This window comes from Bos taurus, chromosome 12, assembly GCF_002263795.3.
Source record: "Bos taurus isolate L1 Dominette 01449 registration number 42190680 breed Hereford chromosome 12, ARS-UCD2.0, whole genome shotgun sequence".
Taxonomy (NCBI): domain Eukaryota; kingdom Metazoa; phylum Chordata; class Mammalia; order Artiodactyla; family Bovidae; genus Bos; species Bos taurus.
Genome location: NC_037339.1, coordinates 75,850,367 through 75,870,211, shown reverse-complemented (window position 1 = coordinate 75,870,211; position 19,845 = coordinate 75,850,367). Strand labels below are relative to the sequence as shown.

Sequence of the window (19,845 nt, the reverse complement as noted above, 5' to 3'; positions counted from 1 at the left end):
GCCCAGTGCCTTGGAGTCTTAAGGATGGGATTGGCTCAGAAGTGGCAGAAGGTTTTGTCAGGCATCATTTTAAGCTGTCACTTTGGGAGACTGCCTGGAGAGAGGCCCTGAACTGTGCGTGGGCTCACTGAGAAGAGTTTGGGGCTCCTGACATCCAGGAACGTCCTAACATGTTCCTCACTGATGCAGTGACAGGTGCTATTTCTGGGAACTCAGTAGCTGCCGGCAGGGCACTCAGCATAGCTTTTGTTGTGAGCAGCTCTTTAGATGGCTGCTTGAAGCCTTTCAGACTGTCCTGTGCTCAGTGACCCACAGCAGCTTCCAGGCCAGTGAGAAGTGATGGAACCCCAGTCGCGTTAGATGCTTGGCAGCCTGGAGTCACATCCATCCATTGGAGACTCCAGTTACTGCCCTTGCTGTCCTGGGATTTAACCTTGGAGCGTCCTTCTTCTCTACCTGATGCCGTTATCATCCTAGACTTCTCTGTCCTGAATTAAACTACCGCCCCCCGCCCCTGACTCTGCCTTTTTTTTGAAGCTTCTTTGATTCTTTGTTGTTTAATTTTAAAAACTAATATATGCTTGTAACAAACAAATAAGCAGATCCTATTGAAACACTTAACATTAAAAAGCCTTCCTTCCACCTTCTTTTTAATCCCACTCCCCAGAACATCACTTGCTATATATACAGTTTTCTATATGTTCAATTGTTTTTGGAAACTTCCATGTTAATAACAATCATCAAATCATATTCCTTGAAGTTTTTTTTCCCCCCATCAAATTTAAGAGCTTCCAGTTTACAACAAAGGTGAGAATTTTCACAAATATTCACTTGTTCAAACTTGTGAGAGATACTTGTGGAGAAAATGATGATTCTTTAGTTCTTTCCTGAAAAATTAGGAATGCCACAGAAATGAAATTGAGCATTAGTGGGATGTTCCACTGATAAATGGTTTCAAATCATGCCCCAAAATACAGTGCCCTTGAAAACTTCATTACAAGAATAGGTTACCCAACTAAAGGATAAATAAATGGAAACCTCAGAATGAAGTCTTTCCTCTGTGATTTTGACAACAGTTTTGTTAACATGAGGAGTTAAATTAGATGATTATAAATTAGACTCCATGTTGACATATTTTTCCTGCACTGTGCTCTGAGGAAGCTAAAGGTTATCTCAAGTTTCTTTGAGCGTGAAGTATTGGTATCTGTTCTTCTTAGTATCAGTTAGAGTAACAAAGTTATTTCTAGTTTTGCAGCCTAGAATGAAAAGTTTTAGTTGAAAACTGGAGATCCAGTTGCTTCAGAAACATACCAACCCCAGAAATAAGATACACTTATAATTTCATTTTTTTATCTCACCAACAGAGAACCTGGATGTTTAAGCAGTTGTAGAAACAGATGATTAAAACTTTGAGAAAAACTCCTTTTTTCCTTTCGCCTGTAACAACTTTTCTGGGGATACCAGACATAAATATTCTAGGAACAGCAAAGAACTCATTGACATTTTGCTAGCCAAGATTGATGAAGAGTGTTAAGTTCTGTTTAGGGGAAGCTTTTTCAAAGATTAAGGAGCTTGAATTTCAGCTTTGATCCCCATCACAGTAATTGCAATGGGCCACGTGGAAGTTTAGATGCTGCCGTTTTCTTTCTAGGTGTCCTCCTGTATCCTAGTCTGGGAAGGCCATGTGCTTTCTTGCTAAATTGTCTCAATGCTTTTATGACTATGTAGTTGGTTGATCCAGTGACATGTCTTAGTGATATCATGGATTTCTTCTGTCTCTCCCTGCATTTTTAGGCAGAATGAGGGCAGAATTATTATTGTATTATCAGAGGCAGAGGAAATAAATTAGACAGGGGCAAGTATTTTACTTCATGTGAAATCAAGGTAGCAAGCTGGTTAGGAAATGGGTCAACTAGTGAGCAAAACGCATAGTGGGGTTGAGTTGTAATCCTACACTTTCCAGTTAAACAATATTAGTTATTATATCATTATATATTATAATATATATTATTATATTATATTATTATTAATAATATAATAGAATTTGGTGTGAAATTCTGTCACATATATTCAGAATGGTAATTTACTAAACTGTAGGTGTGTATAGCCAGAGAAGGCAATGTCACCCCATTCCAGTACTCTTGCCTGGAAAATCCCATGGATGGAGGAGCCTGGTAGGCTGCAGTCCATGGGGTCTCTGGGAGTCAGACACCACTGAGCGACTTCACTTTCACTTTTCACTTTCATGCTTTGGAGAAGGAAATGGCAACCCACTCCAGTATTCTTGCCTGGAGAATCCCAGGGACCGGGGGGCCTGGTGGGCTGCCGTCTATGGGGTCGCACAGAGTCAGACACGACTGAAGCGACTTAGCAGCAGCAGCAGCAGCAGCAGGTGTGTATAGCAATGATACATTTATACAGGTCACGTGTAGACCTGTGTTGGTATTGGTCAGCCCCTAAGGATGTCTGAGAACGAACCTTGTAGAGAGAAGATTTGTTGTTGGATCTACTTGTCTAAGGTGGGAGGAGAGTGTTTAAAACAAAAAATCCTGAGAGACAGAAAGTCAATGTGAATTTCAAAAAGACAGTTCTCAGCTGTCAGAATATCTATGAAGTTTTATCTGCCAAGATTAGGGCAGGAATGCCGAAGCTCAGACAGCCCTCTCTAGCTGACTGCACCTGTGTTTTCAGAATCAGACTCTGGTGCTCTGGGGTCGTTCTGCTCTGTGTCTGCCCTGGCGTCCTGGTTCTCCTCCCCAGCAATATCTTCTCTTCTTTCCCAACCTTCTAGAATGTTTTCACCCATGAGGCCACTTCAGATTCCATGTCTTCTGAAGCTGTTAAAGTCCAAGTAATGTTTTCCATCTTCTCTTCGTTCTTCTAATACTTACTGTCTGCACTGTGTATCTGAACACTTAAGTACATTGTCTAGAGCTTTTCAGTAATGGCTTCTCATGCTTTCTGTCTTCAAGTGTCTCCACCCAGACTGTGGCCTTGAGGAAGGCTCAGGTACTCGGTTGGTGCCTCTTTGACCTTCAGACATTAGACTTTGGTGTTGGACATAAACTAACGAGGCATAAGGTTTGTAAGAAAGATATGAAAACAGTATGTCATATTCCACTTCTGAGGATATACCCAAAAGAATTGACAGCAGAGACTCAAAGAACTACTTGTACATCCCACATTCCTAGCAGGATTATTCATAGTAGCCGAAAGGCAGAAAAAAACCCAAGAGTCTATCGATGGGAGAATGGATAAACAAATTGCATGCATATGCACAATGGAATATTATTCACCCTTAAAAAGGAAGGAAATTCCGACACATGCTACAACATGGATGAACTTTGAGGCGTTATGCTAATTGAAATGAGTCAAAAAGGAACAGATATTGTATGATTCCACTTATACGAGATACCTGGAGTAGTCAATTTATCAAGACAGAAAGTGAAATGGTGGTTGCCAGGAGATAAAGGGAGATAATTGTTTAATGGGTACAGTGTTTCGATTCCACAAGATGAAAAGAGCCCTGTGCAAGATGGAGAATGTTCTTAATGCTACTGAATTGTACTCTTAAAAATGGTTGAGATGTAAATTTTATGTTATGAATATTATGCCACAATGGAAAAAAAAAAAAAAGAGCAGGTTGTTATGAGATTTCTGTGCCATACAGATCTGAAATTATTGTCTTCTAGAAGCTGTATGAGCAGTCAGGGTAAAGCGTGACTCTCTGAGGCTCATTCAATTGACATTTCAAGGTGTATTGTCAGTGTCAGATCTCTTCAACAAAAAAATTTAAAGGGAAAATGGGAAAATTATTAATAATTGGAAGCTCTAGAAATGTTCACTTTTGGAAATGTTTAGTTACAGGAGAATCCTAGAGTGTTCTCAGCATTGTATCAAAAAAATGTGGTTAATTCATTTTCCTTTAAACAACATCCTGATATTTATTTTTCCTCTGTTTCTTTTCCTCTTTGGCTTACATGAGCCTGATAAAGATCTACAAACCACTGACCTAAAAAGGAAACCAGGCCCCACTACTTACAAAGGGCTTGGACGTCCCTCATCTCATTTCCCATCTGTCCTTTTGAAAAGAACTTTTTTTTAATTCATGGTGTTTTGTCCTCACTTTTTATTATATGCTGCCAAAAAATAATTTCAATACTTTCTTTTGGGCTTTTTATTGCAAAGTGCTCTTTTGATATAATTCCTCAAAATTTTTATCAGTCTGCATTCAGTGGTCAGTGATGTCCATTTCCATGAGCATTGTGGTTTCTGGGATATTAGTTCATGTCGAGGACTGAACCTACCTGAAAAATCTGGATAAATAATGTTTCTGAATTGACATTGGCCAGACCCTCAGGAGATAAGGATTTTAATTCTACGTCAGATAATGCCTTTAATGGAAAACGGTGACAGGTCTTTTTTATCTTTTTTTTATCATCAACTATGTCTTAAAAAGAAGAGCTTAGTTTTTTGGACAGCACTGATCAGCTGAGTTGAAGAGTGTGTTTATTTAGCATATAGTCTGTAGTTATACTGATTGTGCAAAGGGCTCAGACAGGGTTCTTGCTTTTGAATTGCTCAAAACTTAGGAAAGGAGCTACTGAATTCATGTTAATAACGAGAAGGAGAATGTGACTAGTATCAGGACAGATTGAATCCCATGGAAATTTATTTCTGGAAGTTTAAGATAGTGGGACGTCCAGGTGCTGAGTCCTTCGTGCTTGTGTGCCTGCTACGCCGCTTCTGTCGTGTCTGACGCTTTGCAGCCCTATAGATTGTAGCCCACCAGGCTCCTCTGCCCATGGGGTTCTCCAGGCAAGGATTCTGGAGGGGGTTGCCATGCCCTTCTCCCGGGGCTCTTCCTAACCCAGGGATCCAACCCGTGTCTCTTATGCCTCCTGCATTGGCAGGCAGGTTCTTTACCACTAGCGCCACCTGGGACACCCTTAGTGGTTGGAAATGCAGAGGTCCAGCCTAAGAGCCAAGCCAGGGTTACTGATCTGGGCTCACCCACAGAAACATGAGACAGCAGTCAGAGGGACCGAGCGCTTGAGGGTGCCCTCAAGGGACTGGATCTTGGGGAGCACCTTCACCTAGGAGGAAGGGAGGTGAGTGAGAATCAGACAGAAAGTGGGAGGAGGACCAGGAAAGCAAGGGGCCCTGGAAGGCAGCGAGAGGGCTTTGAAGAAGGCAGGCAGAAAGAGCCAGTGGCCCCGCACTCCTGCCGCTGAGGTGGGAGAGTGGTCCTCGGTGCCGGTAACCCAGGCGCTGTTGTCTTTGTTGTTCAGTCACGCAGTCGTGTCCGACTCTTTGAGACCCCATGGACTGCCGCACGCCGGGCTTCCCTGTCCTTTACCATCTCCCGGAGCCTGCTCAAACTCATGTCCATTGAGTCGGTGATGCCATCCAACCATCTCATCCTCTCTCGTCCCCTTTTCCTCCTGCCTTCAGTCTTTCCCAGCATCTAATGAGTCAGCTCTTTGCATCAGGTGGCTGAAGTATTAGAGCTTCGGCTTCAGCATCAGTCCTTCCAATGAATAGGCATGTCGTTCCAATGAATAAGCATCCTGGGCATTGTTGCCTAGGATGGTCGTTTCCTGCTGGGGCTGAAGAATTGACTGAGCGGAGCACAGAGGTCAGCGTTGAATGATAGCAGAGACAAGGAATCCTCATGACTCAGAGCAGTAACAGGAGGTTTTGATCAGGATTGGGGAAATGAGAGAACAAGCTAGGAAGGGAAGCCCAGGAGTGAGGAAGAGGCCGAAGAGTTATGAGGGATGTATTTGGAAGTGAGGGCTCTTCAGAGGAATCTGTGGGGATGGAATGAAGGGTCTTTACAGGAAGAGTTTAGGAAAGAGAGAGTTCTATCTCTAATCGGGAGCAGAGGATTGGGTATTAGAGAAATTGAGAGGCGGATTGGGCTAGGGGAGGGAATGTCATGCTGGCCTGGTGAAGAACAGCCCGGGGGAGGGTTCGGAAGGGCAGGGGGTGGGGAGGGTGTGGCAGCAGGTCAGCCCTCCACTGCTGTCACTGTGGCCGCAGCCCTCATCCTTTCTTACCTTGGTTAATCCAATCAAGTCTTCCAGGTCCTGTCCTTGCCCTCTTCCCGTCTGTCCTAACAGCATAGCCAGGGTGATCTTTTGAAAAGTAAGCGATTGGCAGGTCTGATCACCTCACGCCTGTGTTCAAAGGCCCTCAGTGAAGTCTTACTGTGGCTTACTGTGTTATCATCACTGCCTCCGGCCCACTCTCTGCTGCAGCCCCGCTGGCCTCCCTGGGGCTCCTCTGGGAGCCTCCTGCCCCAGGGCCTCTTCTCAGGCTGTTCCCTCTGCCTGATGCGCTCTTCACCCAAGCTCTCCCCCACCTCCCAGCAGGCCTCCCTCCAACCCTTGCACCCTGGTGGAGCCCTCGCCCTCTGCCAGGCCCTCCACCTGCTTCTGGGCCTTCTGGCTGTACCCAGCGCAGTCCAACTGACGTGGCACCCAGGTGGGTGCTCCGGCCCTCCTCACTGCCCCCCTGGCACCCCTCTGGGTCCCGTGCTCTGTCCTGGCAGAGAAGGCCCATCCCACAGTGGAGCGGGGCCAGTGCCGCGCTCCCGTGGGCAGCTCTCGGGGGCGTGATGATGTGTGTTCTGCTTTCTGTTAGGGAGCTGCGGCATTTACACAGAAGGTGGGGTGAGGCTGCCCCGGGAGCTGCGGCACCTCCTGCAGAAACCTTTAGAGAAAACATCTATCAGATTGATCTCTGTGTTTACCTAGCACTTCAGACATCTTCATTTTTCCTCAAGACAGCTTGGTGAAGCAGTAGCTTTTTTTTTCCCCCCACCACACAGGCAATGTATGGCATGATTTTTGTTAGAAACACTATGTGGTGCTTAGGAAAACTTGTTATTGAGCAGGGAGTTGAGATTACCTACATAAATAACTAGATGAAATAAAACACACACACACTCACAATATCACTTGCATAAGTGAGTCTAAGATTTGATTTTCTCAGGTGGAATGAAAGGTATTGGATGGATCTGGAAGTCCATTACCGAAGCAGTGTCTTCCCCATATCAGGCCACAGTTTCTTTCCTTCCTCCTTCCCTCTTCCCTGGTGGCTCAGCTGGTAAAGAATCCCCCTGCGCTGCAGGAGACCCGGGTTTGTTTCCTGGGCCGGGAAAATCCCCTAGAGAAGGGAATGGCTACCCACACCAGTATTCTTGGGCTTCCCTTGTGGCTCAGCTGGTAAAGAATCTGCTTGCAATGCGGGAGCCCTGGGTTCAATCCCTGGGTTAGGAAGATTCCCCTGGAGAAGGGAAAGGCTACCCACTCCTGTATTCTGGCCTGAGAATTCCATGGACTGTATAGTCCATGGGGTTGCAAAGAGTCAGACATGACAGAACAGCTTTCCCTTTCCCTCCCTCCCTCCCTTCTCTCCCTCTCATTCTCTCTCTCTTTCTTTCTCAAATCTTCGCTTATTAAAAATAATGGGGTTTTTTTAGCTGACATTTTAAATAGGTCTGAGAGAATGATGACACTTCCACAGTGAGTGGAACTGGGTAAGCACAGACCATGGAGTAACCAATGAAGAGCAGAAGGATACTTCTATCTGTGTGATTAACGTACATGTCTTAAGTTATTAAGCACAACGAACAGGCATTGATAGGGGAAGATTTGAAGCAAGATGGAATCTTTGGATAGTGCAAGCAGGTGGAGGGCTATTTGTACTGTCTGTCTACCATTCATTGGAAGTCATTCTTTATTATAGTTATTTGTAAGTATAAGACCTTATTATTCTCTCCCCAAATAGAAAATAAAATCTCCATGAGAGTGGCAAACTATAGTCACTGGGTTTTTATTATAAATCATAGTGGTTTTTTTTTTAAAATTCACCTTTGCATTTGCGATGTTCCTATGACAGTGTTTTTATCCATGGTAGGCACTTAATATGTCTTGAATAAATGGATGGATTTGGAATCTCAACACCAGCTGCCTTTGAGGTCGTAAAAGCCTAGCTCAAGGTGGTAGATGAGGGAGACAGAAGAGGGGGAAACGTGTCTGCATGCAACAACAAAACCCCCAAGTCCTTGAAGAAAATGCAAACTGAGGTTTGGGCCTCAGAATTATCAGATGCCATTTAACATATTACTGGACACACGCTTGGGGCTTCCCTGCTGGCTCAGTGGTAAAGAATCCACTTACCAATGCAGGAGACATAAGTTTGAACCCTGGGTCAGGAAGATCCCCTGGAGGAGGGCATGGTAACCCACTCCAGTATTCATGCCTGGAGAATCCTGTGGACAGAGGAGCCTGGCGGGCTACAGTCCCTGGGGTCACAAAGAGTCGGACACAACTTACTGACTAAACAACAAGAGGCACACTCTGTGGTTCCTGCAACCTGAACGGGTCCTGCTGTGTCCGCCCCTCTGCCTGGCCGAGCCCAGGTCCTGCTGAGTGTCCTGCTGGGGCCTGAGCGGCCTCGTATCAGCAGCACCTGGAGGGTGGGCCCGAGGCCCCTGAGGACGAGTTCAGGGAGCTCCACGAAGTCCCCTGATGGCAGGAGACCTCCAGTCAGGACTTCCCTGTCTGCTCAGCATTTTATCCGGAAAGCGTAACCTCCGCTCCACTGTGATTGAGATGGACTCTGCCTGGCCTGCCAGCTGTGGAAGTGCTGCCCCGACAGGACTACCGTGATGACGGTGCTCACAGAGGGGTCTGTGTGAGGTTCCCCTTCACGCAGGAGTGAGACCTTACATGTGAACGGAGGAGTGTGCCTTCCTAAGGCAAGCCCTGAAAGGAACCTTATTGGGATATTGGAATTATATAAATAGTGGACATGTTTTAACTTGACACGTATTCACTATTTGGGCTTCCCTGGTGGCTCAGTGGTATAGAGTCCACCTGCCAATGAAGGAAACATGGGTTTGATCCCTGGGTTGGAAGATCCCCCGGAGAAGGGAACGGCTACCCACTGCAGTATTCTGGCCTGGAGAATCTCCATTCACAGAGAAGCCTGGCAAGCTACAGTCCATGGGATCTCAAAGACTCAGACTTGACTGAGCGACTAGACAACAACATATTCACTATTCACTATACAGGCGTTCCCACAAAGTGAAAGTGAAGTCGTTCAGTTGTGTCCGACTCTTTGCGACCCCATAGACTGTAGCCTACCAGGCTCCTCTGTCCATGGGATTTTCCAGGCAATAGTACTGGAGTGGATTGCCATTTCCTTCTCCAGGGGATCTTCCCAACCCAGGGCTCAAACCCAGGTCTCCCACGTTAGAGACAGACGCTTTACTGTCTGAGCCACCAGGGAAGACCAAAGGTAGGGTCTTTTTAACAACTAAAATTGCATTCTAAAGAAGACACAGACAACTAGAAAATAAAAGAACTTATTCTTGCCCACTCCTTCCTCAAGGCTTTGTTACTGAATGGAATGCTAGGTGCTCTAGGCACCAGGGTAGGCTTCCCTTGTGGATCAGCTGGTAAAGAATCTCCCTGCAATGTGGAAGACCTGGCTTGATCCCTAGGTTGGGAAGATCCCCTGGAGAAGGGAACAGCTACCCACTGCAGTATTCTGGCCTGGAGAATTCCAGTTGGACACAACTGAGCGACTTCCACTTTCACATTTCACTTCCCTAGGCACCAAGGTAGGGGTAAGACCTGAGATACAGTCATCCGGTTCTAGATTTTAGCCCCAGTCTGTCTGTTAGTAATCTGGGTATTTTGGTAAGCAAGAAACCATCCTAAAATTCACTTTTCTTAACCTGTTATTCAGCGGGTACATTTGCCCTAAAATCTGGGTTCTCATTAGATGTATGAGAATCCACAGAGGCAGCACCGTTCACGGAAGCTGTCTGCACCCCTGACCAGTGTCCTCTAGGCGGCACAGAGCGGGTTGAGTGACCAGGGTGCCTATCAGAGCGTGCTTCCTCTCCTCTAGTAGCATCGTTTTGTTTTTGAGGGTGGCAGTTTTTAGTTGCAAAGTCATACGATGTGGAGAGCAGGCTGAGCCCTTACTCATGGGGAAGCTGGCCCTGCCACTCGTTCCCTGGCTGCTCCTGGTCTTCTGGGCACCCTCTCTCTCTCTCCATCCTCACCTGTGCAGTGATACTTAGGAAGTGATTAAAAACGAGCCTCTTTGTTTAATACCAACCCCCATCTCTCTAAAAACTGAACTTAATTGATGAGTCCAGTCACTAAGTATTATGAACATTTAACTTAGTTAGAATTTACTGCACTTGAATAAGCTGTTATGTCATATATAATCTGGGGGGGGTGGGTTGCAAGGTAGCAGAATGAAATTTTTATGACTCTCAAAGGTCTGCTGACATTTATAAATGTACATATATGTCACTTTAGGAAACAGGACATTATGCATTGACAGAGCTACTTGATGTCTCACCAGTTGCTAAGACAGTGTCTCATTTGGAGCCTCAAGTGATCTTTCTTTTTTTAAAAAAATTATTTATTTTTGGCTGTGCGGGGTCATCGTTGCCATGCACAGTCTTTCTCTAATTGTGGCAAGCGGGGGCTACTCCTGTTGCAGAGCACGGGCTTCAGGAGTCACAGCTCTAGGAGCACAGGCTCAGCACTTGCGGCACGCAGGCTTCGTTGCTCCGGGCACGTGAGATCTTCCCAGACCAGTGATTGAACCCGTGCAGATTCTTATCCACTGTACCACCAGGGGAGTCCACCTCAAGTGATCTTACAACTAAACAAGACAGCCTCAATTTAAAAGTCCCAATGACGCATTCACCCAGACATTTATGTTACTAAAGGTGTTGGAGAAGCGAAGATGACTAGCACAGTCTGCGGTTCTTGAGTCTGGTAGGCGATACAGCAAGGTTTTTTGAGTCATTTTAGCAGAATCGCTTGCTGTGTGCTGCGGGAGGTGGGAGTGAGCCGCTCCACCAGCCAGGCAGAGGGGGCCAGTTCCTTAGGGAGTGAGAAGTAGCTTGTGTGCTGGAGGGTGGAAGAAGGGCAGGAGGAGAGTCCAGGAAAGTCAGTACCACTGGTCACCAAAGGCCTTAGGTCATGCTGAGCAGTCTGGAGTTTAATCTGATGGCATTGAGGGGGTCACTGAAAGAATTTAAGCTGAGACATTGACACTATGGATGAGAGTTTTAGAAAGATGACTGACATCTGTGCAGAGCGGTGGCAGAGGGAAGGTGGGCCTACCCGTCGGGGAGGGTGCACACTGAGGGTCACACAAGAGCGCCCTAAATCGTGTGTTGTCATGGCAACGGACGGCAAGGAAAGTCCTTGAAGCCACAAGGTGACACTGTGAGGGAACAGAGACCGTTAAAAGATAGAAGCTAGGGGACCGTGCAGGGGCTGGTAAAGAGGAGCTGTCAGAGGCAGAGAGATGTCCACTTCTCTGTCCACATCAGGCTTGTCCTTGCGATGTTTTAATTCATTTCTTGGGCGTTTTGTTGTTGTTTGTTTGTTTTTGATGTGGGCCATTTTAAAAGCCTTTATTGGATCTGTTACAATATTGCTTCTGTTTTTTGTTTCGGTTTTTTGGCCGTGAGGCATGTGGGATCTTAGTTCCCCGACCAGGGATTGAACCCGCATCCCTTGGCCTGGAAGGTGGAGTCTAACACTGGACCGCCAGGGAAGTCCTGGGAGTTTGTCTTTTTTGTTTGTTTGTTTAAATCCCTTTAGAAACCTAAATGGGAATCTTTCTCCCGACTCTTGTCTGGTCCCAATGCTTTGTTTGTTTCCTTGATTATTAGTGAATTAAACACTGAAAATCCTCAGGAAACTGCCTCCCTGGAAATGGACTTGTCTGATCTTCATGGAACACTGTGGGTCTGCGGCCAAGCTATGATCTCCGCAGTGAGATGTGGGGAACGCCCTGGGTAAATTTCAGTTTCCAGCGTAGCTTGGGATTGAATCTTCTCAAAAGCGAGTCATCTGCTCTGAAACAAATGCCTCTGCCAGATATCTGGAAAGCTTCCATTACTGCTGTGCCCAGTAAGTGGCAGCGAAGTCCCCAGCCTCGTCCAAAGGGAGGTCTAACACCGCGCTGGATTCGCAACGTTTTACTGCACTGACAGACGCATTCAAGGGGGCATTTCCGGCAGATTCGCAGGGACCCAGAGACGAAAGGAAGTGGGTGTTGGGCGCTGTCTCTCTAGCAGGGGATAGTTGAAAATGTATTTGGCCCAGCTGACCACAATAGAAATTCTACCCAGGGCTTAACTCTTGAGCGAGGGAGAGGGGCTGGGCCCCAGCGACGCCCGCCTGGGAACTCAGCCCTCCTGGGCTTCCGTTTCTCACACGCCCACTTGCCTCCTTTCACAGCCCTGGCCTCTCCCAGCCCCACTCCAAGGGTGCCCTGCTCCTGGTAAACCAGAGTACTCGTTCTCCGGCAAATGCATTTGAAGGGCTAGCTCTGCAAGAAAATGAAAACAAACCTAATAATCAACGCAAGTACAGGTGCTTCCCAGGTGGCTAGTGGTAAAGAACCTGCCTGGCAACGCGGGAGGTGTAAAAGACACGAGTTCAGTCCCTGGGTCGGAAAGATACCCTGGAGGAGGAAATGGCAACCCACTCCAGTATTCTTGCCTGGAGAATCCCACGGACAGAGGGGCCTGGTGGGCTACAGTCCACGGGGTCGCAAAGAGTCAACTGAACATGACTTAGTGACTGATCTCACACACACAGACCCACAGTTCCTTCATTTGGGATTACAGACAGGAGAGGTTGCCTGCTAAGACAGTCCACATCTTAGCCTGGCGGTGGGTTGGAGCTGACAGATCTGGAGGCCTGGTGGAGGCCTGGTGGGCTGGACTGTCTAGCAGGTGGTCAGAGTGGGCCTGGGGCCCTCTCCTCTCTGACTTTAGGCCATCTCCAGGCCCCAAGATCCATCTTAAAGACAGTGGGAGCCTAGGTATTCCCTTCTGTCTCTCTGCTCTGCAGCCATACCTGCTGACCGGTTGCCAGGGAGGATCCTCTGCACCTCTTCTAACTCTGTCTCATCTGGTGCACTAGGGCCCTGCCTTCCTATAAGGCTGTTCTGCTCAGGACACCTGAGGAGCCGGCTCTGAGCCCCACACTCCCTCCTGGGCTGCCAGTGGTGTTTGTTTTTCTCCCTCAGGGCGGAGACTCCCAGCCCTGTGCTCCTTTGAACCAAGAGATGGGGAGAGTCTTTGTGGATCTGCACAGCTGGGTCGAGTTCCAGGCCACCCACTTCTCTGGGATCTTGTCTCCAGCTCATTGTTCCTGTGTCCCAGGGGGAGGGTGGGCCTTTTGTTTCAGTGTCTTAATTGAAGTCCTATAAAATAATGATATTTTAAACACCCAAGAGATATGCCTACTTCCCACAAGGAATGAAGAGGGTTGTTTAATGCCCATTATAAAATGATTAATAAAAAAATCAGATGCCCTACGAATTGAGAGGATTAGAAAAATAAAGAAATGATGATACAAAAGAACATCTTTGTTAATACTAACAGCCTGTATTTAAGTCAACACAGTGAATCTCCCCTCCTTATAATCCAATTCCTTTCATAAAAACACATTAAAACTATTCCTTTAAGAAAATAAGTGGGATAATATGACTGAAAATCAAAAAAGGTATTCATCTTGTTTGTGGACATCTTTTAAGTTTTTAGTTTCTCAAAGAGCAATTCGTAGTGCTCAGATAATACATCATTTGTGGAGAGAGAGACAGAATTCCATGGAACTGTGGAGTTTTTAAACCACAGAGGAAACCTGGAGATCCTAGAAAACCTTGGATGTGGAAGGTTAAAACTGTCCTCCAAGACCATACAGCTAATTAGAGGCAGAGCTCAGATGAGAACTCAGGTTTCCTGGCCCTCAAGTCCAACCTCTTTCCAAGATCACTTCTCAAATTCTTCCGTAGGAAGTTTAATTAAATTATGCGCCTCACATTGCTTGCGGTTTGAAACATGAGCGCCTTGGTATCCCGGCTTCAGTGGGGTCAGCGTGGCGTGTTAGACCACACTGGTGCAGGAAAGACGGAGCCCTGGCCAGGTTGGGGGCGGGAAATTCATTAGTAAGAGGGATTCCAAGTTGAAGCTAAAGAAACAGGGCCGTGGCAGGCCATCAGGGAAGAGCAGTGAGTGGTGAAGAAGAGGAGCAGAAGATGCCAGGAAGCCTGGGCTGGGGCCCAGGTGTGGAAACATGGTACCCTTCAGAGGCCCTGATTCCTTGGGCTAAGCATCCCACTTTCCATATGTGGCTCATAGCTATTCAAGTGACCCCTGTTTTTGGAGGGAATCATGTCAGCCAAGATAAAAAAGTTTATAAAATAAAAAAGTCTCTATTTGAAATTTGGCCTTCCAAACTAGACGTGGCTATAGTCATAAAATGTAATCTTCCTATTGGGGTCCGGAGGTACCTCTGCATTTTATCATTTCACTCCATTAAAAAAAAAGTTCAGGGACTTCCCTGTTGGTCCAGAGGTTAAGGCTTCGCCCTCCAACACAGGCAGTGCGAGTTCGATCCCTGGTCAAGGAGCTAAGGAACCCACATTTCTTGTGGCCCCAAAACTGAAACATAAAAAGCAGTATTGTAAAGGTTTCAATAAAGACTTAAGAAAATACAGCTTTAAAAAAATCCAATAAAGCCAATAAAGGCTCTCAGGTGTTCATGCATCGTTATGTAAGCCCTTTGGAAGAGAACTTCACCTTTTCCTCCTCCTCTTGCAGTCCTAGTAAGTTTCCTTTTTAATTAATCTTAAAATTTTGTGAAAGGTCTCATAAGACTCATGTCCATGCTTGGCCAAGGTGATTAAGGATTTCTGTGAGTCAAGCACTGCCCAGATTTAACCTAAGTAACAGTATTGACTGGAAATGATTTAATCTATTATAGTAGCTGGAAGAAGACTGTTATTTTTAAACTGTATTTTGTGCTATTAGATTTATATCCCAAAGGTTGTCTGAAATGCTATGTTTAGGTTCAATTTTCAGATTTTATCACACTTCATAGTGTGTAATTTTTTTTCTCCCTACCCCTTGCACAAAAAAGACTTGTACCTTTTTCAGTAGAAAAAGGGGCCACCTGAGGCTTTCCAGGTGGTGTAGTGATAAAGAACCACCCTTGCCAATGCGAGAGACATGAGTTCGATCCCTGGGTGGGGAAGATCCCTTGAAGGAGGAAACGGCAACCCACTCTGGTATTCTTGCCTGGAGAATCCCATGGACAGAGGAGCCTGGTGGGCTACAGTCCATGGAGTCACAGAAGAGTCAGACATGACCTAAGCAACTTAGCACACACGCACCCCTTCTACATTGACTTTTTAGTAGAGTGGCAATGATTTATTTCCAAACAAAGGAATGGTACTAACGCTCTTTAAATGTCCACCTTGGTGTTGATTTATATAAAGTGGCTACAGACCTGTTTTTTAGCAGGAATATGATTTTAATGAGTGGAAAAGAATACCACAGCAATGAAAAAGAGAACTAAGCTCATTTTTGAGATGAATTTTAGTCTTCATTGAGTAGAAATCAGATATTGATTTGGAGTCTGTTGTAAGTCAGATAAATGAAACTACAGAAATTTAATGTGAATTGATTTGACATCCAATAGACTATTACCTGAATGTGACTTTTAATACATAAAATATATGGAGAAATTAAAATAGAGCATTCAGTTACTTATGCGACAGTCTTCCCTTGTCAATTCCCATAATGGACCAGAGGACTTTTTGAAATAATAGGGAGGAAAGCTGCAAGTAATGGATGATTATTGGTAGGCTCCTATTTCTATCTCCATTGACTGTTTTATCCATTCATTTCTTGAAACATTTATTGAGTACTTAGCAGATAGAAAGATACATCTTCTGCCCTCAAAGGAACCCAGAGTCTGGATGGAAGGGGAAAAAAGGACATGTGTCTGCAGAAGGGTTTTGGGTAATGGAGTCAGAGATTGACGAGCTATCAGAGGGTGCCTCGGGAGGTGTGGTTTATAAGGTCACCAAGGTCTGGGTTCAGATCTCGACTTTCAAACCCCGGAGACTGGGTTTGGGCTGGTGTGACCAGAGTTGTTTGGGCTCAGTGGAAATGACTTGTAGCAGCTAACTATGAGAGAACAAACCAGAAACCATTTGATACTGTGCACTGACAGCTAGTGGGCTTCCCTGGTGGCTCAGCTGCTGAAGAATCTGCCTGCACTGAGGGAGACCTGGGTTCCATCCCTAGGTTGGAAGATCCCCTGGAGAAGGGAACATCTACCCACTCCAGTATTCTGGCCTGGAGAATTCCGTGGACTAGATAGTCCATGGGGTCGCAAAGAGTGACTGAGATTCGACATGACTGAGCGACTTTTACTTCACTTCACTTCACTTCCACTTTCACTTCAATTCACTGAGAACTAGAATTAATCAGCAGATCAGAATACATTGATTGGCTGTGTGTTCTCTGATTAGGAGAGTTGACATGGGAGTTACAATAAACAAGTGACTTGGTGAGACTAGACTGGAAGCAAAGGCAACAAGTGGAAAGACCTTGGCAACCGGTGGTATCAAACAGTGACTCCTCATTGGAACCAAGTCCAGGAGTCCCCCGGGGGGTCCCAGTCTTTCCTATTAGATGGTAACAAAGACACTGACAGAAGGGCTCTGGTCATACGAACCCAGTTCTTTCTGTTGGCCCATTCTTTCCTTATAAAACCATTGGCTAAGCTATAGGTTGGTGCAGTTTTAGAGTCATGTACTTCAAGCCTAAAGAGTTCTAGGCATTTTCCTTTGGCATAGAATGTGTTTTTTAATTCTAAGACTAAATGGGTTTGTTTTTTTGTGTGTACACACACACACACACACACACACACACACACAGAGTTAATCTCATCTATTATGACTTGATTTTGTTACTTTGACTTTCTAAGGGTAGGGTTATCTTCACATTTCTCTTCCTTTCCATACTAAACACAACTTGTACTCATCCTGTGAAGTTTAACTGAAGCATCTTTGCCTCGGTGCACATCTTCTTGGCGTTCTCTTCTCCTCCCTGTTGGATTTGGACTCTGCTACTCTTTCGTCTCATTCCAGCCTGTGATTTTGTGTTCTTCTTTCCTACACCTTTCTGGTATGGTGGGTGGTTAGAAACACATGGTTGATTGGTTTAATTATGCCCAATGCTCTCTTATCTGTTAAAGGTCGTCTGTCTTTAATGATTAAAGTTGCTTTCTTTTTAGAATGAGAGCATAATGTCACTTTGATCCACACACACACACACACACACACAAAGGTTCATTTCCTATTTCTCACCTTAAAGAAATATTTGGAAAAGTGTCACATAATTAAAGTTTCTTGAGTTGTTAATTCCACCAGGAAAATTCTATAGTAAATTTTCTTTCTTCCTGATGTTGTGATGGGGATTGGGCCAGAAATGACCCTAAAAGTCCTATTTCTTGGCCTGAGTTATTTCATGAACATTTTAAAAGTCTGATAATTAATTTTTAAAAAATCTTGAGAGAACCAAATAAATCAAGATAAGGACACAGTAAGTGAGGATACAGAATATGTCCTCCTTTGAAGTATATGGGCCAGAAATGACCCTAAAAGTCCTATTTCTTGGCCTGAGTTATTTCATGAACATTTTAAAAGTCTGATAATTAATTTTTAAAAAATCTTGAGAGAACCAAATAAATCAAGATAAGAACACAGTAAGTGAGGATACAGAATATGTCCTCCTTTGAAGTGTATGTAATTTCTTTATTATACCTGACTCTTAGCACTTTTGACAATCTCTTCTAATGTGTGACTTTCAAGCTTTTGGAATAGATTATGCCTCCAGTGCTTACTGTCACTCATCTCTGTGGCCTTTCGTGGAACCAGGTGTATAATAAGGGTCACTGTTTGTGACTTTCATGAAGAAACCAAGGGCCAGTGTGTTGAAAGCCCTCCTGGAGGAGGCTGAATGAATCAACAATTCACCTGTAAAGGACTTAGGTAGAGAACAGAGTTCCTCGCTTCCCTTCCTTTAGCCTGCTGCTGCTGCTAAGTCGCTTCAGTCGTGTCCAACTCTGTGCGACCCCACAGACGGCAGCCCACCAGGCTCCCCCGTCCCTGGGATTCTCCAGGCAAGAACACTGGAGTGGGTTGCCATTTCCTTCTCCAATACATGAAAGTGAAAAGTGAAGTCACTCAGTCTGTCTGACTCTTTGCCACCCCATGGACTGCAGCCCACCAGGCTCCTCCGTCCCTGGGATTTTGCAGACAAGAGTACTGGAGTGGGGTGCCATTGCTAAAGGAGGCTTATTCTAAAAGTTGAATTTGATTATTTTCAAAGATGGACACAGTGCAAGTAAAGAGTGAATACAGGTGAAGTGGACACAACAGGGGGTAAATATAGGCAAGAAATAAGATTATTAAAAAAATGTATGCCCTTTATACCCTGAGAAAACCATGGTTGAAAAAGACACTTTTACCCCAGTGTTCATTGCAGCACTATTTACAGTAGCTATGACATGGAAGAAAGCTAGATGTCCATCAACTAATGAATGGATAAAGAAGCTGCGGTACATATATACAATGGAATATTACTCAGCCATAAAAAGGAACACATTTGAGTCATTTTTAATCAGGTAGATGAACCTAGAGCCTGTTATATAGAGTGAAGTAAGTTAGAAAGAGAAGAAGATCATATTCTAAAGCGTGTATATGGAATTTAGAAAAGTGGTGCTGATGAACCTATTTGCAGGATCGTAATGGAGATACACAGAGAACAGATTTGTGGACATGGCGGGAAGGAGAGCATTGGACACATTGAGAGAGCAGCATGGAAGCATACACAGTACCCTATGGAAAACAGAGAGCAGTGGGAATTTGCTCTATGACTCTGGGAACTAGCCTGGAGGCGTGGGATGGGGTGGGAGGTGGGAGGGAGTTTCAAGAGGGAGGGAACGTGTGTATACCTGTGGTGGCTTATGTTGTTGTATAGCAGAAACTGATACAATATTGTAAAGCAGTTGTCCTTCAATTAAAAATAAATTGTTAAACAATGTATGCCCTGGAGTTCTTCCCCTGTGCTGAAGGGGGAGGGACCACAGATTTTACCCTAAGTTTCCTCCAGCCTTAGAAAGAAGAGAAACAACTGGACAGAGGCTGGGCAATCCCAGCTTAGTAATTAGCCCAAAGATGGATTCTGTCAACACGATGGTTTCACGTGTGCTGTTTTTATAGCTATGATCTGTTGATAGTAACCCAAGAATTACAGTCCATAGGAGGAAAAAAAAAAAAAAAAATCTAGAACATTCCTTTCTGAAACCCAGGGCCTGGTTATCTCATACTGACACTACAATCCCTTCCAAATAGCATTAATTAGGGTAGATTAATTAGGTAGATTTGCTGCCTAAAGTGAGACTTTTTATTCTTTAAAGTATGCGTTTAAGCCTCATGACATAAGAGCAGTTCCAAGTTATAGGTGGTAAGATAGTGTTCACAAATTGCAGATTTAGTCAACAAACATGGATTAAGGACCTGCTGCGTGTCCCACTGGGGATGTGGCAATAAATAAGAATGGGTGTAAAAGGCAGGTAAGAGGTGGCTGTACAACAATGTGAATGTGTTTAATGGCCCTGAACCTGGACACTTAAAATGGTTCAAATGGTAAATGTAGTGTCTGACTTACCACGATTTTAAAAAGGCAATTAAGGCAAGTAAAAGGCAACACAGTGGTTCTAGATCAAGCACGTGGGGCGAGGGAGTGTGAGGGTCTCTGAAAGTGGCCTCTTCCCTGCCTGCAGGGGGTCCCTGGGCCCTGCGGTGCAGAGGAACTTGGGAGCCACTGCCTTCACCTTTTGCACTTTAAGGAGCCTGCTGGGGTCTGGGGTCTGCAGCGCCTGACCTGAGGCGGAAGGGGAAGGGCCCGCTGCCCCGAGAGGC

At 45.3% G+C, this 19,845-nt stretch overlaps 1 protein-coding gene across 27 annotated transcripts in view; it reads left to right on the top strand.

The window, feature by feature from the left end:
- DOCK9 (dedicator of cytokinesis 9) overlaps positions 1–19,845 on the top strand; it is a 323,976-nt gene that overhangs the window by 135,327 nt on the left and 168,804 nt on the right. The window lies entirely within an intron of this gene.